The sequence below is a fragment of the Chelonia mydas genome, chromosome 6, assembly GCF_015237465.2.
Source record: "Chelonia mydas isolate rCheMyd1 chromosome 6, rCheMyd1.pri.v2, whole genome shotgun sequence".
NCBI classification, from domain to species: domain Eukaryota; kingdom Metazoa; phylum Chordata; order Testudines; family Cheloniidae; genus Chelonia; species Chelonia mydas.
This window is the reverse complement of record NC_051246.2, coordinates 131069492-131088267: the sequence shown is the minus strand read 5'-3', so window position 1 is coordinate 131088267 and position 18776 is coordinate 131069492. Positions and strand designations below refer to the sequence as shown.

At 49.7% G+C, this 18776-nt stretch overlaps 1 long non-coding RNA gene across 1 annotated transcript; it reads left to right on the top strand.

Annotated features, from left to right (window-relative positions):
- Nucleotides 1-11927: 11927 nt before the first annotated feature.
- On the top strand, nucleotides 11928-17217 carry LOC122466430. The gene is made up of 3 exons (XR_006291892.1): nucleotides 11928-12094; nucleotides 12770-12898; nucleotides 16856-17217. It is a non-coding gene; the product is annotated as an uncharacterized LOC122466430 (long non-coding RNA).
- Nucleotides 17218-18776: the final 1559 nt, after the last annotated feature.

Genomic DNA, 18776 nt, shown 5'->3' with positions numbered 1-18776 from the left:
GAATGTTTGGGCCCCAGTTACCAAGGTACTTAATTGTGCACATCACTTTAAGCATGTGAATAGCCTCACTGACTTCAGTGGGGCTACTTCTTTACTTAAGAACCTTCCTGTACTATGGCCTTAGGCTGCAAGCTCCACAGGGCAGGGTCTGTGTGTTATCCCTGGGGAGCAACCAGGGCATGGTACAAATGATGATGCCAACTACACTGCAGTCATGTAGCATAAGTGCCCTACAATCCGCCACTTGACATCACACCATCATTTCCATGGCAACACACTGATGTCATGAACATAGAATATTACGGTTGGAGGAGACCTCAGGAGGTCATCTAGTCCAACTCCCTTCTCAAAGCAGGACCAACCCTAACTCAATCATCCCAGCCAGGGTTTTGTCAAGCTGGGCCTTAAAAACCTCTAAGGATGGAGATTCTACCATCTCCCTAGGGAACCCATTCCAGTGCTGCTGAAATGGAAGTGACAAATGGAAAATTCCAGGGGATGCTACACTGGTGGATGCCAAGAGTAAAACCTAAACAGTTAGACAGATGGGTTCTAGGGGGCTGCTTGTTTTGTAACTGGAATCGAAAACCAAACAAAATTAAACTACAAAGTAAACTTACATTGACATACATAGAAGATCCTAACTTTACATACTGATAGTCCTGTTTTGTGCAGTTAGACACATAAGGTCTGTTCTGGAGCTTGGAAAGGGCTAAAAGGTTGCCTGGAAGAAAAGACCTGACATTTAGTGAGCTTCACGGAATGATTTTAGAGTCTCCAGTCTAGGAAGCAGAACTCAGACCACACTTCATTCTGTCTCTCTCATCACCATCATCATTCTTGCCAACCTGTGTCAGTACCAGTCATCACAGAGCATACGGCAGCTATCACAGGGCACACATTTTGTTATCAAATTTGTTCCATTAGATGAATCTCAGATTCTTGTTTCTGACTTTTCAAACAGGTGAAAGATGGTTGCGTAAAGATTTGATTTAGGAAAGAGACAACCTGCTTCTCACATGAGAAACCAAGTCAGATGGTAGGAGGGAAGGAATCACTTTCTCGAACACTGCAAGACCTTGGCCCAAGGTCGAGAGAGAACGCCTCCAAATACACACTTAACAGAGAAGAAAGAAAACTTGTTTCCCTTGGAATGTGTTCAGCCATAAGACTTCACCAGAAACGCTGCCTCCATTGGAGTCATTGATAACACTACAGTTGTCACACAGGGCCCGGTTTGGGCAACTGCAGGAGAAGTGACTAAACCACTCCCTAAACAGGTGCACATCTGATGCAGAAGGGAATCCATATGCCGCCCTCTTGTGACTGAGGCACCCCTCCTGTTTGATTCCCCTAGCAATTCCCTCAAACAACAGCAGGAATGATATGTGTTGAATCTGTGCAGTGTCCATTGCTCCCTTCTTTACAGAGAACCCAGCACTGCTGAAAACAGACGAATACACGCTGAAGTAAATGCGAGTTCTGCCCGAGTGCAAGCCGTGAGATAGGACTCCAAAGAAAGTCGTTTGCCTGCCTCCTGAGAAGAGCTATTCTTGCCCTGTAGTGCACTCTGAGGTGAACACAACTGGACTCTGCCATGTTTTGCTGAAATATGGATCAGCAAATGCATCTAAAACTCATAGGCTGAGATTGTCGAAGCTGCCCAAGGGATGTGGACTCCCAGCTATTAGTTTTCATTGGGACTGAACATCCAGACCCTATCGCAGCTTTGGAAATCCCAGCTGTAGAGTTCAGTGCAGGCACCAGCTTCAACAAACAGCCTGAAAATGCTTCAAGTATTGGAGCCAGGAAAACTTCCATTTGAACTCCATCCTTTTCTGGTGCAACTTGTGATTCGCTGTTTGAGCGTTCCTGTGGTTGCATTATTATTCTGCACAATCTCCTCGGCCTTTTTATGCTTTAGCAATGACCTTATGATAGTAAATTAAGCCTACAGAAATGGCACTTGTAATTAATCTATTTCCATAAGATTAGCATGTCAAATGTCACAGGGATACATGTTACATTCCTTTGCAGCTTAAAATCCTTTTGTCTGATTTCCATTAAAACCAGAAAAGTCTCACCAGCAAGTAAACAGCCTGACATGAATTGCAAAACAGATCCCCACACTGACATCCAGATGAGTCAATCTTTGCTCTTCTACACAGGCCCATAATGCAAAGCTGGATTATTGTTATGTGACCGTTCTGAAGCAAATCCAGGCCAAAAAACCAACTACTGCACCTCGCCACCTCCCTGGTATCTATAATTTCAAACAGAGAGTGGAGCTTGGCAGAAATTCATGGCATAGACGCCTGTCAGCAAAGAGCTGGGTTAGGGGCCTATCCATCTTGTCAATTAATTGTGAAATACATCCAGAGATCTCTCCTGCACAAAACACATTCCACACATATGAAGGTGACATGTATCACATGATACCAAACATGTGATACCATTTGTTTATCACATGACTCCACAATTTATCATCTTTCCAGCATCACCCATCATCACAGGGATAGCCAATTATTTTAGTCAAGGTCCAGATTTCTTAGTCAAGGTATAGACAAGGTCCAAACTCCAGAGAAAATAATAAAAAAAAACCAAGAACAAAGAGAAACAAACAGAACAAAGAACAAGAACAGAAGTAGTACATAAAAATATTTCAGCGTCCGTTTAAAAAAGTGTCTGGAACGAACGAAGCTTTGGCCCAGTACGTGTCAACTTCTTCCTGTTTCTCCTTCGATTTGCTGCTGCCTCCCAGGAACCATGCTCCTACTGAAATATTTGTGCTTGTCCAGAATAGGGGTGGTTCCGAAGAGTTGATCTATTACTCATTCTACTGCCCTGAGCTCATACTGAAAAGCTCATTTAAATAACAGGAAAAACGCCTATCAGATTGACTGTGCTGGTCAGGCACCACACCAGGAAACCACTAGTAGACTCTAAGCAGTGATTGTGTATGCTGTGAAGTTAGAGTACACCGCAGTGGGAGAACTTTCATTTATTGCTACCAGCCCAAGCTGTATTGCATTTCAACTCTTATTAGCATCTGATATTAGGAACTAACAAGGTAATGGAATGGAGAGTGTTTTCAGAGCTCGTTTACACCAGATGTGAGAAGGGTCAGTTTCCTAAGTAATGAGGCACTGTGTGGTTTTGCCCCTAAATCATTTCAAACTCAGCTCTGTCTCCTGAAGCTTGGGAGAATCAGTATAATCACAAACCTTTTCCACCCCTCCACTGACCCCGCATAAAAGAAAAGAAAAGAAAAGCTATAGGAAGTTGTGGGGGATTTTTAAGTATGAGTCTGTCTTTGACATGAGTATAAAACCCAGGAGCTACAATCTTCCGAGACTGTGTAGATAAAAAATATTGTATGTGTAGGCAGTGCAAGGTCTTTCTTTCTTTCATCCAACTTTCTGCTGTTTCTTTAGACTGCTGCGAGACTGCCTGGCTCTTCCTTCACTTCTGATCAAGTCACAGGCCCCTAACTTTCTTCCTATGAAGCTCCAATAAGTCATTCCTTACTACTGAAGTTGCTGAGCAGGGGAATAAAGAAACAAGATGCTGACTCAAGAAAAGTAAGGGACCTACAGACCTAAACCTCACTCACAACATAGATGGAAACTTTTCTAAGAGAAACCAAACCAAACCCACAAGTGACACCATTGCAGGAAATCTGAGCAATATTTCCAACGAAGCCACCTTATCAGGTTTGGTCACCTCATTATCAGGAGCTAATGGACACTGACCCTCCCCACACATTCATAAAGACACCCTTCCTATCTGGATTTGGGCCAAATTTTCCTGCTGTTGCATCTGTGCAACCACAGTGAGTCCCCTGTCAGATTGACAGGTGTTATTGGTGTGATTTGCAGCCATTTTGACAGGGTCAGATTCATGCCCCACAGACTGATCGGCCCTATAATCTTGTTGCTGCAGAGGGACTCAGACACAGGGAATAGCATAGCTTGAATGTTCCCACCAGTAGGTCTTTAGAGTAACCCCACCACCATTTTGACAACCCCATCTGGTGGAATGGAGTGCCTGGCCCAGTAATAACCACCATCTCTCACCACGTCAGCATTCCCCTTGTCCAAAGGCTCTCCCACCTCTGAGTGCTCACCAGCTCGACCAGAATAGTGCTCAACTCTGACTACAGCCAGCCCTTCTCCTGCTGGATGGAGAACTCTGTCTTCTCCCCAGACGTCTGCGCTGAAAGCGTCACAGTCCCCAGTTTGGACTTGCCAGCATCAAAGAGCTGCTCAGCGAGTAGTAATTGCCTTGGGTCACCAGCGTCCTCAGTGCAAAGCCCACTTTCATCCACACCAAGAGCAACTCTCATCCAAGCAGACTAGAGCACCAGCATTGAGACAAGTTCCCCCACAGAGACAGAAAGAGATCCCTTCCTTCCACAGTGCTGCAGCCATTGCTCTCCCTCCAGGGCCCTCAGGAGAACTCGCTGCGACCAGCCACTGGACGTGGTCCTAGCTCCAACGCGGGGCTCGATCAGTGACGTTCCAAAGCCACTGGGCTCCAGAGCCATGTGTCCGTGGAATGGCAGCAGGGATGTGCCAAACCTGCCAGACTCCTCTGCAACTGCCAGCGGTGCCAGCCTGGACTCTAGGTGGTCGGTCACATCTCAGACTCGCATGCCTGGTGGCCTTGCTTCTCCGCTGGAATTCTGTCCACTCCCCTCTCGAACCCTCATAGCAAACACCTACTTGAGACCGTAGATGCCAAACACATTTTGAATTGACTCTGTCTCTCTCCTGCCAGCTGTAGCACCTTCCTCAATTCTGCAAAACATCCCATAACTTCTCTTTTATTGAATAACACTGGCAGCCTTCATGCATGGCTCAGGTGCCCCCTTTCAAGCTGGGAAAATTGAAGTGACAAAGCAAGAGTGAACAAGACCATAGAGAGAGCTGCTAGGGTGTTGAGAGCACCCTTCACAAGACAAACCCTGAATCTCCTAAGAAAGAATATGCCAGGGGTTAAAAGAACTCTGAGTTCCTGACATTCAGTCCCTGTTGTAATTTATACATTGCAGCCCATTGTTTCCTAGGTAGCTGCGGTCTTTGAGGTGATCCACCTTGGGGATTCATAAATACTGTGGTTCCTCTGCAGCACTCAGCATTTCAAAGACTCTTTTGATGTTAAACAAAAACACAGAGCACTTACAGGGGCTTTCGGGGTTTCCTTGCCAGGATCTGCAGCCCTTAAAAAGCTGCAGTCGTACAAGCTGGTAACTAATCAAAAGGAAAAACACAAGTCATAGAATTTTAATATTTTATTACACAACTTTTAAATATTTCACCTGCTCAAAGAGCCCCCGGTTTCCCTTTTCCTGGGGACCGGCTGGGCTGTGCCAGGGGTGGGCAGAGCACAAGCTTTCGCAAAGGGAAGGATGAGGTCCGGCGGTGCAGAGCAAAAGGGGATGCTCCTTTTATGCCACAGTTTAACGTCCTTTTCAGGTTTCTCTTGGGCAGACCCATTACAGCTGGCTTGAATAAACACCATGGGCCGCTTTAAACGCTCCTCCTGACAGGGTCTCCCCCGCACACCCCCACAAACGCCGGCTCTGCATGAGCCACACAGCCATTGACACAGATGGCACAAAAAGCTTTAAAGGAAAACAGCATCTAGATTTTTCCTCTGACAGGCCATTTGCAGGGGTAGAACTAGCCTTCTCCTCCTTCACCCACTGGCAGACAGAGCTTCGCTGAGCCCTCTGCCCTTCTGCTCCAAGCCCGGAAGGATGTTCTTGCCCAAATCCATCCCATCTGACAGCACTTTCCTGCACCTGTTAGCCAGGGCCAGATCAGTGTCATACAATCATCCATCCACAGTGGCTCGGGGGGGCGGGGATTATTGATTCCTCAGCAGCTCCGCTGCGACTCCCGAGACATACTATAGGGACGATGCGGTTATCATCGGAAGAGATTATGCCGAAGAGAGAACCGGGATGCATACGTTCAACTTGGGCCTGCCACTAATCCACTGTGAGCCTCTCTGGGCCTCAGTTTACTGAGTAACTTCCCTAGCTTACAAAGAAGGGGTGTTAGCTAATTACTGGTTGTAAAGGCCTTTGAGATCTTGGGGTGAAAGTCACTATGGAAATGTGATGTATTATTACTCTCGTCTCCAAGTGGCCGTCAGATACCTGCAGTTTTCTTCTGAGTCTTTACACTTTTGTCAGATCCGTGAGAAAGAGCAAATATATTCTAGATCTAGTTTCCATCTTTCATTGTAATATTTTCATGTCTTTAAGTTTTCTGTAGGACCAGGTGCTATCTCTTTAAATAATGAGAAAACTAATTCCCCAAATAAAGGTTGTTGTTTGTTTTTTTTGGGGGGGGGGGAGGAGGAAGGGGTTCTTTCCCCAAGCTCTCACAGAATTAAAATTAAATGTTTTATCATTAATATCACATCACAAGTATGTACAAATACAATTCACTGGAGGGGACTTTCCACAAGGAGGGTATAATTCAGAGTTATCAATAAAACTTGTCTCTGACACCACACTTCCTTAAGGTTTAGAACCCTTGGTACCTGCTACAAAACTAGGCAGGGCTGCTCAAGGACACTGAAAATATTAAGTACGTTCATCCTTGGAGAATAAAGCTCCAGTGAAATCCCTTAACTCACTCAGTGAAGTGACTTTTTCAAAGTCATTCTGAATGCCTGTCTCTGCAAAGGTTTTTTTTAAAAAAAAAAAAAAAACCTATACGCTCACACGTTCTTCAAAAACAGAAATGCCACAGCTCACACGTTCTTCAAAAACAGAAATGCCACAGCTTTTATTCCACTGAGATGCGTTTTTCTGATTTTTTTCCACTTCTTTTCAGAGCTACACTCAATTCATCACCTCTTCAGACCAAATATTCCTCTTTCATTTCTATTTGCTTAACCAGCAAACTGATTTTTAAGTAATGCAAGAGGCACTTTCTGCACCAAACAACTGGAGATAACGATTTCCCATCGGCCACTGGCATTGTCAGTTTCTAAAATACAGAGCCCGATTCACTGCTGTCTTAAACTCTGAACAGTCTGATTATCTTCAAAAAGAACAGGAGGACTTGTGGCACCTTAGAGACTAACAAATTTATTTGAGCATGAGCTTTCGTGAGCTACAGCTCACTTCATCGGATGCATGCAGTGGAAAATACAGTGGGGAGATTTTATATACACAGAGAACATCAAACAATGGGTGTTACTATACACACTGTAACAAGAGTGATCAGATAAGGTGAGCTATTACCAGCAGGAGAGGGGGAAAAAAAAAACTTTTGTAGTGATAATCAAGGTGGGCCATTTCCAGCAGTTGACAAGAAGATGTGGGGGGGGGGGGAGGGAGAATAAACATAGGGAAATAGTTTTACTTTGTGTAATGACACATCCACTCCCAGTCTTTATTCAAGCCTAATTTGATGATGTCCAGGTTGCAAATTAATTCCAATTCAACAGTCTCTCTTTGGAATCTGTTTTTGAAGATTTTTTATTGAAGAATTGCGACTTTAGGTCTGTAATCGAGTGACCAGAGAGATTGAACTGTTCTCTGACTGGTTTTTGAATGTTATGTAACCCTTCTGCCCATCAGAGTTGGCAGCAACAAGGGCCGGGTTCAGTATCTAGGGGTTCCATTCCAATAACACAATGCAAAACCGGCTCGAGCCCCCACCCAGTGACCTGGGACAAATATATACCACCCCCGCTGGGCGCCTCCAAGAGGCAATACTTCCCCTCTCACAAGCACCAAGCCTGAGTGTAGCAAAAGCCTTTTAATAACAGAGAGAAACAATATGGCATTATGTTGTGGGAACACCACCAACAGTATTCATAACACAACCCATGAGCAAAAATCCATCCCAAGCAAATTGGGCCTTGTCCTTTCCCTTTGGTTCTTGAGTCCAGCAACCCAAAAGTCACGCAAAGTCCCAAAAGTCCAACATCCCAAAAGTCTCTGCCCCTGGTCAGTGCAGCCCCAGAGTTCAAAAATTTATCTGCAGAGTTTTACCTCCCAACCTGGGTGGAGGTGGGAGGGTTAAAGGGCACCTTACGTGGTCCAAAGCCGATTGTCCCACCTCTCCACAAATCGCTCTGCTCTGCCAGCCCCCCCATAAGCTACTCCAGCCATCCCACAAACAGCTCCACTCCACCAGCCACTCCACTCTGCCAGCTTTCCTGCAAACTGCTCCACAATATATCTTCAGGCTCCCCCTGTACTTAACACAACACTCAGCAATTTCAGCTCTTAGTAATTTTAGCTCTTCTGCAATTTCGGCTTGTAGTAGGGGAGCCTCAGTGCTGATGCACCATCAGCCCAAAGTGAATTCAGTTCAGCAGCCTGTAACTAAACTCCTAATGGAATCAAAATTAGCTCTGACATTCCACAGTAGATAAAAAAAGAAGTACAACTGGCATATAGGGCACTGACCAGGGGGCCCATACCACCAGGTACTAATACCTATCCCCTGAATAGATATGTGGACACAGTTGGCAACGGGCTTTGTTGCAAGGATAGGTTCCTGGGTTAGTGGTTCTGTTGTGTGGTATGTGGTTGCTGGTGAGTATTTGCTTCAGGTTGGGGGGCTGTCTGTAAGCAAGGACTGGCCTGTCTCCCAAGATCTGTGAGAGTTATGGGTCATCCTTCAGGATAGGTTGTAGATCCTTGATGATGCGCTGGAGAGGTTTCAGGGGACACCATCATAGGGCCTAATCACATCAGCCACACTATCACAGGCTCGTTCACCTGCACATCCACCAATGTGATGTATGCCATCATGTGCCAGCAATGCCCCTCTGCCATGTACATTGGCCAAACTGGACAGTCTCTACGTAAAAGAATAAATGAACACAAATCAGATGTCAAGAATTATAACATTCAAAAACCAGTCAGAGAACACTTCAATCTCTCTGGTCACTCAATTACAGACCTAAAAGTCGCAATTCTTCAACAACAAAAACTTCAAAAACAGATTCCAACGAGAGACTGTTGAATTGGAATTAATTTGCAAACTGGACACCATTAAATTAGGCTTCAGGGGTTATTTTTAGAAATTTGAGTTTTATGGATGTAAGCAGGGTCAGGATGAGCTCTACCCTGACATCATGGTGGGTTGTGGAAAAGAACTTCAGGGGCTGATCTCATTTGCATAGGCACACCCACCCCGCTTAGATGGTCACTTTGGCTGCTGTAGGAGCCCCAGTTTCTCTGTTATAGGGGCAGGAATAAACTGTTATTATCCTGATTATGTGAATCAAGGACAGTGGAACTGTACTTGGCCTTTTGTTATGATGGAGGGATTCACCATCACCTAAGCAGCACTCACTAGGCAAGGGTCATGGGTTCCAAAACCCAGTGAATAGAGAGAGGCTGGGGATGAGTATTAATACTTAGTGGTATGGGCCCTATGCTGAGGGCTTTAGATGCTAATTGTATCTTCCCCCTTTCTCCACTGTGGAATATCAGAGCTAATTTTGATTCCATTAGGAATCTAATTACAGGTTGCTGAGCTGAATTCACTTTGGGCCAATGTTACGCCAGCATGGAGGCTCCTCTACTACAAGCTGAAATCACAAAACAGCTAAACTTACTAAGAGCTGAAATCACTGAGTGTTGTGTTAAGTAGTGGGGGAGCCTGAAGATACAGTGCGGAGCAGTTTGTGGGGTGGCTGGAGCGACTCATGGGATGGCTGGCAGAGCAGTTGGTGGAGTGGAGCAGTTTGTGGGATGCCTGGAGCAGCTCGTGGGGGCGGCTGGCAGAGCGGAGCAATTTGTGGGACGGCTGGTCGAGCAGAGCCCCATGGAGAGGTGGGGCAAGTGGCTTTAGACCATGTAAGGTGTCCCTTAACTCCCCCCACCCATCTCCACCCAGGTTGGGAGGTAAAACTCTGCAGATAAATTTTTGAACTCTGGGGCTGCACTGACCAGGGACAGAGACTTTTGGGGTGTTGGACTTTTGGGATTTTAGGTTGCTGGACTCAAGAACCAAAGGGAAAGGACACGGCCCAATTTGCTTGGGGTGGGTCTTTTGCTCATGGGTTGTGTTAGGAATCCTGTTGGTGGTGTTTCCCCAACATAATGCCACATTGTTACTCTCTGTTATTAAAAGGCTTTGCTACACTCAGACTCTGTACTTGCGAGAGGGGAAGTATTGCCTCTTGGAGGCGCCCAGCGGGGGTGGTATATATTTGTCCCAGGTCACTGGGTGGGGGATCGAGCCGGTTTTGCATTGTGTTATTGGAATGGATCCCCTAGACACTGAACCCAGCCCTTGTTGCTGCCAACTCTGACGGGCAGAAGGGTTACACGTAGATGTCCAAAAATTGGGTGGGGGGGGGGGCTTTCCCTCTGTATATGTTAAAATGAGTAATGTATATTGTATATACATTGTAATGAGTAAGCTCTCTGTAATGTTCCCTGGTGCACTTTAACATAGTACTTTTTCAAACAGCGCTACCTTAAGGCACACTAAAGATATTAGTACACACCAGCAGGGCCTACACAGGCCAATTAATGTGCAACAGATTAGTGTGCTTTAGAAATCACGTCCCACCCCCTCTCCCGCCACATTACTGTTCCATGTAGACAAGACCTTAGATACAAGTAATAATTTCTAGCATTTATCCACTGAAACCAAAAGTCAGAAGACTTACCTCTATCCTTCCCCATGCACTCTTCCTGCTACAGATTTAAAAGACAGCACACATGCTCTGAGTTTGAATCCAAGTTCTGCTTTATCCAAACCATCGAAGTTTGGCCAGCGTATGTGCTCATATCAAAGGTATGGGGCCCGACTAAAGTAGTTTGGGGTTGGTTTATCTCCATGAAGCTCCATGAAGATTCATGGTGTCATAGTGACATAACTGAGAGGAGCATTTTGCCCCAAGCACTTCCAAGTCATCTGGAAAGTGTGTGTGTTCGGAGACAAGGAGGAGGTTCTCCCTCTCTCAGAAAAGATAGTGGGACTCAAAAATACTCCCTTGAAAGAGTGGTTGGTTGGCGCTGCCACAGGAACCCATTTGCCATTCACAACAAGACGTTTTATTGGTCCTAGACAGCCCAGAAACTATGCTATGTATTCCTGAGCACCATCTCCAGGCTCCTTAGCTGCTAACAACTATGTACATATGTACAGACATAGAGCACGCTAGTAACACTCTGTTTGGGCCACATCTGGCTCCCAAGAGAACAGGAGCAGGTTCGCGTAGAGGCTTGTTCACCAGCGTTCGGATTCCAAGCACACGCCATGCGACCGCTCTGAACTCGACAGCATGGAGAAGAGCTGCTGAAGCTGAACACACCCCGACACCGGCTCCACATCTCACAAATTACCCACATGTCCCAGCTCACGTTCCAATTTCTGGGGGGAGCATTAAAATGATTATTCCATTTTCTCACTCTATTTCTCCTTTGCCTCTTGGAAATAGAGGGTGACAGAATGTGACACGGTCTGTCACTTCAACTTAGACCAGAGAGACTTTTTTATCCCGCAATAATCTGAATGCAGATCAAATGTGATATCCCAAGGCAGAAAGAAACAATATGGGACTGGGGTAATGGGGGGGGGGGAGATGTCTGAAGAATCATCTCTCATGTTTCACAAGCTTTATTATTTATTTTTTAACTCTGTAATGTCTGCAGGTCTTTTCATTGCCAGAACAGAGAGCTGGCATTGCTGTCTTCAACCATTTATAGTCTTCTCAGTGTGATCATAAACCAATAGCCCTGCACCTGGACTTCCTGGGATAATGGCACAAATGAATAGATGTGCTTGTGACGGGGTGTATCAGCCCCACACTGGTACAGCAGGGGTTAACCCTTCTCTCTTAGCCGAGGAGGCCACCGCCACCCGGCTCTGCTGGGCATGCTCCAGCTGGAGGCAGGATATAAAAGCCAGCAGAGCAGCTCAGTCTGGGCTGACCGCCGGCAGGGAAGGAGGTGTGTCACCAGCTCCTGGGAGAGGACTGCCTGCACTCCAAGGCAGAGGCCAGCCAGTCAGAGATGGACCTTGCCATACAGGCAGGGGATGCCGCGGCGAGGGGAGAGACCAGAGAATCCCAGAGCTGGAGGACTCCAGAGACTCGGGTAGGAAGTGACCCAGGGAGGTTTTGCAGGGAAACGGTGACAGAACCGGACCAAGGCTCGGTGTGTTTCAGTTGGACCCACGCTGAGTTGGTGGTGAGGAAACCCACCACCAACAGGGCCCTGGGTCAGGACCCAGTGGAGAGGGTGGGCCTGGTTCCCCCTATCCTGGCCACTACCCACCACGGGGTGGTGGCCCCGCTCCCCAGTAATATGGACTCCAGCCATTGGGCCACACTGCCGTGACAGCAGGGGCTAAATCATTGACGCTGGCCACTGGGCCGCACTGCCCTGACAGCAGGGGCGTTAGTATTGATTTTTGCCGATAGGCCGCACCGCCCTGCTATCAAGAGCCACATTAAGGACTGAGGCCCCTGAGCCACGCAGCCCTGAGACCCGGGGCTCCTCTTCAAACTCGATCGCGGGGCTGTGACACACCTCTCCTCCGCCCCCACGAGGTGCATCGGCCCCACGACAGTGCTCCAACGGCTCAGATCTGTAAGAAAACAGCTGTTCCAGAGTAAGGTCACACAACTCTCCTTTGTCACGATGTCAAGTTGTTGTGTTTTGTAAGCAACGTTTAGGCTGTTAATGTGCAGACACCACCGCCTGAGCAATACCGTCTACTTGGATTCCCCTGTCTGTTTGTAGCCAGCCGCTCTCTTGTTTTACACTTAGATTGTAAGTTCCTTGGAGCAGTGACCAGCCTTTTGTTCCGTGTTTGGGTCCATGACCAGGGATCCGAGCCGCCATGAGAATAGAAAGAAAGGACGCCACCCCCTGGGAGCAGCTTGGTGAATACCCCAGGTATACAAGTTCAGTGAAAGAGACTCAGACAAAAAGCCTGATCCTCAGCTAGAATAAAGGGGTGTAGCTCTGCTGAAGTCACGATAGGAGGAAGCCACTTTTCCTGAAAGGCTGATGCTAGCTGTGGCCCATGCTCCTTACAACAGGTCTCCAGCCATGGGTCCAGTTCTCAGAGCTGCAGTACGGCCACCCCCAAACCACCAGGAGGTGGACCCCACAAATCATGAGATTTTAAAAATGATAAATGTGGGGTTCTTTTCATTTGCCTTCTGGGGTCATGTTGTCAATCATTCCTCTACAACCAGGAGGGCTAGGCATGTCCTTGATTTAATGAAAGTTGAGCCTCTCATATTCACATGCATCCATGAACTGGGGCTTTATGAAAAACACCAACTATGCAGAGACTTCTGATCAAAAACACACACAAGCTGGCAACACTGGGGCAGTAGCATCAAGCTTTCCAGCATCCCCGCAGCGCTGTGCCAATTCCCACCAGCTGAGGGCCTGACCCGCAGCTCAGCAGTTCCTGGGCAGCACTCCAGAGCTGAGCGGTGGAGACTGGCCCCATGCTCTGCCTGACCTTCACGCCTGGCTGCTCCCTTCGCCTCCCTCTCTCCCTTGAGCTCCATTGCACCCGCTCACTGTGCCTGGAAACCCCCCCCCAATTCTCACGGATACAGGGGGCCTCCTCGCTCCAGGGCTCCCCAGAGTCGCCAGGCCCCCTGCCCCTCCCCTTCTGAAGCAGCTTTTCCTAACAGGCTCCTGGTGCAGAATGGGGGCAGCCCATCCCTTCCTCGGGCTGCATGCCTGGGACCCCCCTTTCCCATTTCTGCCAGAAGCCTGGCGCCTCCCTCCGGAGCGTGACTCTCTGAAGGGTCCGCCCCGCAAGCATTCGGGGCAGCTGTTGGCTGGGCTGGGACCAGAGGAAACTCAGCGAGTCACCAACTCTCTCGCAGGCAGTCCTGGAGCTGCCAGAGCTGGTGGAATGGAAACAAAGGCCCTGTGGCAACAGAGGTTCCACTAGCGTATCTAGGCACGCAGAAAACCTCCTGCCCCTGCTTTTGCTGCCTCCCAACCCCATTCCCCCGGGTACCATTAATACTGGTTACCCTACAAAGCCTGAGTGCGACTGTGCTGAGTTCTCACGATTTTAGTGGGAGGTTTTAATGCTTTCCTAATATTCCCCCCTCGGTAACCAGCTGACAATGCACCCTAGCAGGCATGTGCATTGTGTAAACACCCCACTGGACACTGGCGGGGGGGGCGCAAGCACCTGGGCAGTTACCCTGGCAATGCTGGCATTAGAGCAACTGTGTTTCCATCCCTCTCCTGAAGGAAGGTCCTGCCGCCAGCGAGCTCTGTCTGCGCGGCCTTCCGTTTCAAGGTGTGCCGTCTCGAATCGCTGCAATGGACAGGAAAGGCTCCGTGCATCACAGCAACCCGGGCCCTTCAGAGCTGAGCTACGTAACGGGCCCTGCTCGAGGAGCACGTGTGCGCGGTCGGGGAGCATGCTGCACCCCCGCAGTTATCCTGCGTTACCGCAGCACGTAGAAGCCCTGCTCACGGATGAGGACCCCACTGCTCTGGGTGTGTACTGACACGGAACTAAGGGACAGTCCGGCCCCGAGACGCTACAGCCAGAGCCAGTCGCAAGCCGGCCTTCCCCATCACAGGAGCTGATAATCAGAGGGAGCACAGGGCGCCACCTGGACGCAAAGCTCTGTGCACAGGGGACTGCAGAGCAGGGCCCCACCTTGCAGAAGGGGTAAATGAGACGGAGACGCAGCGAGTCAGCAGTAGTTGGGAATGTCTCTGAGTCCACTGGCTCACGGCTGCCACAGGTGGTGAGGAGAGCAGGCAGAAACCTTTCCCCCGTGGAGACCGTTCAATATTACCAGCGATGTGGTGGTGGTGGTTGCAGTCTAGTCTCTACTGGGCATTTGTCCACAAGAGAGGGCCGCCCTTCTGCAGCCCCCACTCAGCAGGGAGGGCGGTGCTGCCACGCACTTGTCAGGTGCGATGGGAGCAACTGCCAGGCACGCAGCAGCCCTACCGCTGTCTCTCACCTTCACAAGCACCGAAATTCACTGCCCCCCACCCACTACACAGCAGAGCAATGGAGGCTGGTCCCCCAACAGACCAGGGTGACAAGATTTAAAGGGATGCAAATGAAGCCAAGTGCTCTCCACCTCGGAGCTGCATTTACAACCCACTCCCGAACACAGGACCCAGGCGAGAATGATCACCGCTGGGCCACACTCCTATTCACCTCACTTGGACAAGTAGTCCTGTCGGCTTCAACAGCCGATCAACATCCGCAGGACAGGAGGGGATTGGGCCCTGCCCTGGAAAAGCTCTCGTTGCCTGCTGCCCAGGTTTAAAGAGGCAGGCTGGTGCAGTGGGTCAGGTGCTAAGGTGGGACTTGGGAAACACGAGTTCAATTCCCTGCTCTGCTAGCAACTGTCTATGTGACCTTGGGGAGTCCCTTAGCCACTCTGTGGCTTCCTTCCCCACCTGTACAATGGGGACAATTCTTCACAAGGACAAGAGCAGATTAGACGAACACCTGTCAGGGATGGTCTAGATAATCCTTAGTCCTGCCTTGCATGCCAGGGACTGGACTAGATGATCTCTCGAGGTCCCTTCCACTTCGGTGACATTGTGAGGAGAAATACATTCAACAGCACGAGGTGCTCAGATACAAGGGCGACAAAGCCACAGAAGGACCCTAGATAAATGTAATGGTCCCAACAAGACATGCAGTTTTTAGCACGTTTATGTGCAAGTCCTGCTGTGCCATGTTAACAAAGCCAGTTATAATCCAGGAGAGGACCTGGCTTTTGATGCGGTTTGGTTCCACAAATCTACACCCAAGGGCTGCGACGCCCCATTCATAAAGCAAAGTTAATGGTGATTTCACAAAGAACAACTAGTCACTGGTGCCAGCGGCATGTGACATGGTGGAGCCACCCGGCCCAGTGAGCCACCTCCTGGCATGTTGACTCCTTTTACCCCCAGCCACCACTGGCAATGGACAGCTCCAAAAAAAAATAATAATAATAATAATAATTAACCAGCAAAGGAATAGATAAAACTACCAACCCTTCTCCAGCTTGAAAAGTTCTCTTCCAATTCCTAAGGAGCCTTTGAGGATGGTATCTGTGGCCAGCTCAGCGTGTTAGTGCTGGGGGGTTCCAGAGAACTCTTTTTATCCTGCTGGGATTTTTTTTATTAGTATTATTAGCTCTGTGAGGAGGCCTTTTTATTTTTAGCATTGCCTTGATTAAATTCACTTTGATGTATATTTCAAGCTTCCCTCCTGATCACTTCACTGTTACAGGGGTAACTGAATTCCTGTTCAAATGGGAAAGCGCAACCCTTCCCCACTCTAATCACTGCAAAGACATAATACAGTTATCGGGCAACTTCTCATGTTTCAGAGCTACACAGGGGCTGGAACTAGGAATACTGGGGGGGCTGCCACACCCCCTGGCTTGAAGAGGTTTCCATCATATCCAGGGTTTACAGTTTGGTCCAATGGCTCTCAGTACCCCCACTATAAACATTGTTCCAGCCCCCCTGCACAGCTATGGAGAATCGGTATTTCTGGTTTATGTAAAACTACACCACAAGAAGAGGTTCTCCTCAAATCATCTTGACTAGTCGTTAGACAAAAGTCTGTATCTACACAATATACTAGTAACTAACTAGCTAATATGAAATAAGATGCCTTGTAGTCCTATAGCAAGAGGGTATAGTCTGAGACACACTCTAGACACAGTTCAAACAAAAGATGTTTCTCAGACAGCAAAAAAATCAAAATAACCAGATCTAATAAATAAAGCATCAGGCTTCTTGTGTTCAGCTTAACAACAGTCACTGACCTTGGGCAAGTCACTTCGCTTCTGTGCCTCAGTTTCCCAATTCCCCATCCTTTGTCTGTCTGGTCTATTCCAGCTGTCAGCACTTGGACCTGCCCCTCCCAAGACGGTCTCTCCCAAAGTTTCTGGACAGCACGCGGCACCAGGCGGTCCCCAGGCAGGGGGTCATTCAAACCCGTGCCCCTGGTAACAGCTGGGGCCTTGCACAGCAGTGGAGATCGATTCAGGCGGCACGTGCATTAAGAATCAGGTCCCGCGCAGCAGAGAGTCTCGTACCCAACAAACCAGCTACTAACAACTTCAACGGTGAGAATAAAGTAGCACTCAGTGAAAGTGTGACAAACTGCATGGAATTCAAACACAAAAGAAGGCTGTGTACCTCGCCTCACACCCCTGCCTCATACACCACCCCCCCATTCACAAACCCCACACATCCACCTCGCAAGCTCCACACCCCTACCTTGCACGCCACCCCCATTTCACACATCACCCGCCCCCCATGCACTCATCCTGCCCCGTTCACACCCCTGCTTGGCACACCATCCCCTGCTCCGCCCACCTCACACTCCATCCCCTACATCACACACGCCTCCTCCCATCTCGTAAGCCCATGCCCCCAGTCCACACGCCACCCCTCGCCCTGCCCACACCCCCGCCTCGCCCACACACACACACACACCCCACCCCCGCTTTGCCTGCCTCGTGCCCTCCCCCTGCTCCTCCCCCTATCACCCTCACTTCACCATGCCCCCAACTCACCTCCCCGTTCACACCCCTGCTCTCCCACTTTCTATGCCACTCACCACAAAGCAGATGGCAGCTTCTCCTGTGCAGCCAGACTGTTTTCACTCAGCGTGTTCCCAGCTTCCAAGACAAACCCCCCCGTGTGTCGCTCCTCACGGTACACGCAGCCAGCCCCGGTGCCAGGGGAAGTCAGGGCCTCAAGGGCAAGGGCCAGAGGGAGACCTGCCTGGTCCTATCTGCTGCACCAAGGGAGGCCCGTATCCTGCTCTGCCAGGCAACCAGCACGGCTCCAGCTGGCACAGGGTGAGGAGCAGGGGCGGTGCGCCTGATCCCTTTGTCAATGGGTCAGACCCCGGCTATGCCCATCACTGCCCGTGGGGCTGGCTGGGCACCTGCTTGGACAGGAGCAGGCTGCACCCCACAGGGGTTATAGGACGTTACCAAGCTCAGGCAGGGAGCCGGGAGGGACGGGGACGCCCTGAGGAAGAGAGCCAGCCCACGGCTGCCAGGAGCGCTGCTGTAAAGTGCCCCATGTCCACAGCAGAGCCAGACGGCTCAGTCGCTGAACGCTCTGCATTTCTTGGACAGATACTGGGCCCAGGCCTCTGTTTCCAAACGCCCCCTAACTGCACGGCAGCTGATGAGGGCACTGTGGGGCAGGGTTCAGAATGGACGCAGGATCTGGCCCACAATGGCCCCGCCAGGTAAATGAGCACCTGGCAAGCAGGGCAGCTGGGGCATGGAAAGGGCAAGGTCAGCGTGTGCCAGGCCCCAGCAATGGGCATACAGAGCCTACTCCTTCCCTTGTGCAGCCGGGGAGAGCGCCAGCACCAACAGCACGGCCTGCGCTCGTGGGGCTGCTCAGTCCCAGCACCCCGGAGGAACCAGCTCAACCCTGCAGCCCACGCGCCCCACGGGCCAGGCTGGGGAGCAGCCTGCCCTTTCCACAGGGCTGCAGAGCGTGCACGCAGCCCTGGGCACCGGGAAGCTCGGGGAGGGCTTGTGCCAAGCTGGGGCACTTTGGTTCTGCACTGCCCCAGCTCAGGCTGGGGCCTTCACAGCACAATCCCACCAAGGCTCACAGAATAGGCCACAGAGCCTGGGCACGAGCACCAGCGCCCCCGACTCCCTGTGCACACCCCCCAATTCACCACTAACTCCACTATTCACTACAAATGGCTCCAGCTCCTCCCGAGCCTTCCCACCTTGCCGGAGCTGTCTGCTCGGACTTCGCCCCAAGGCCCAGGCGGAAA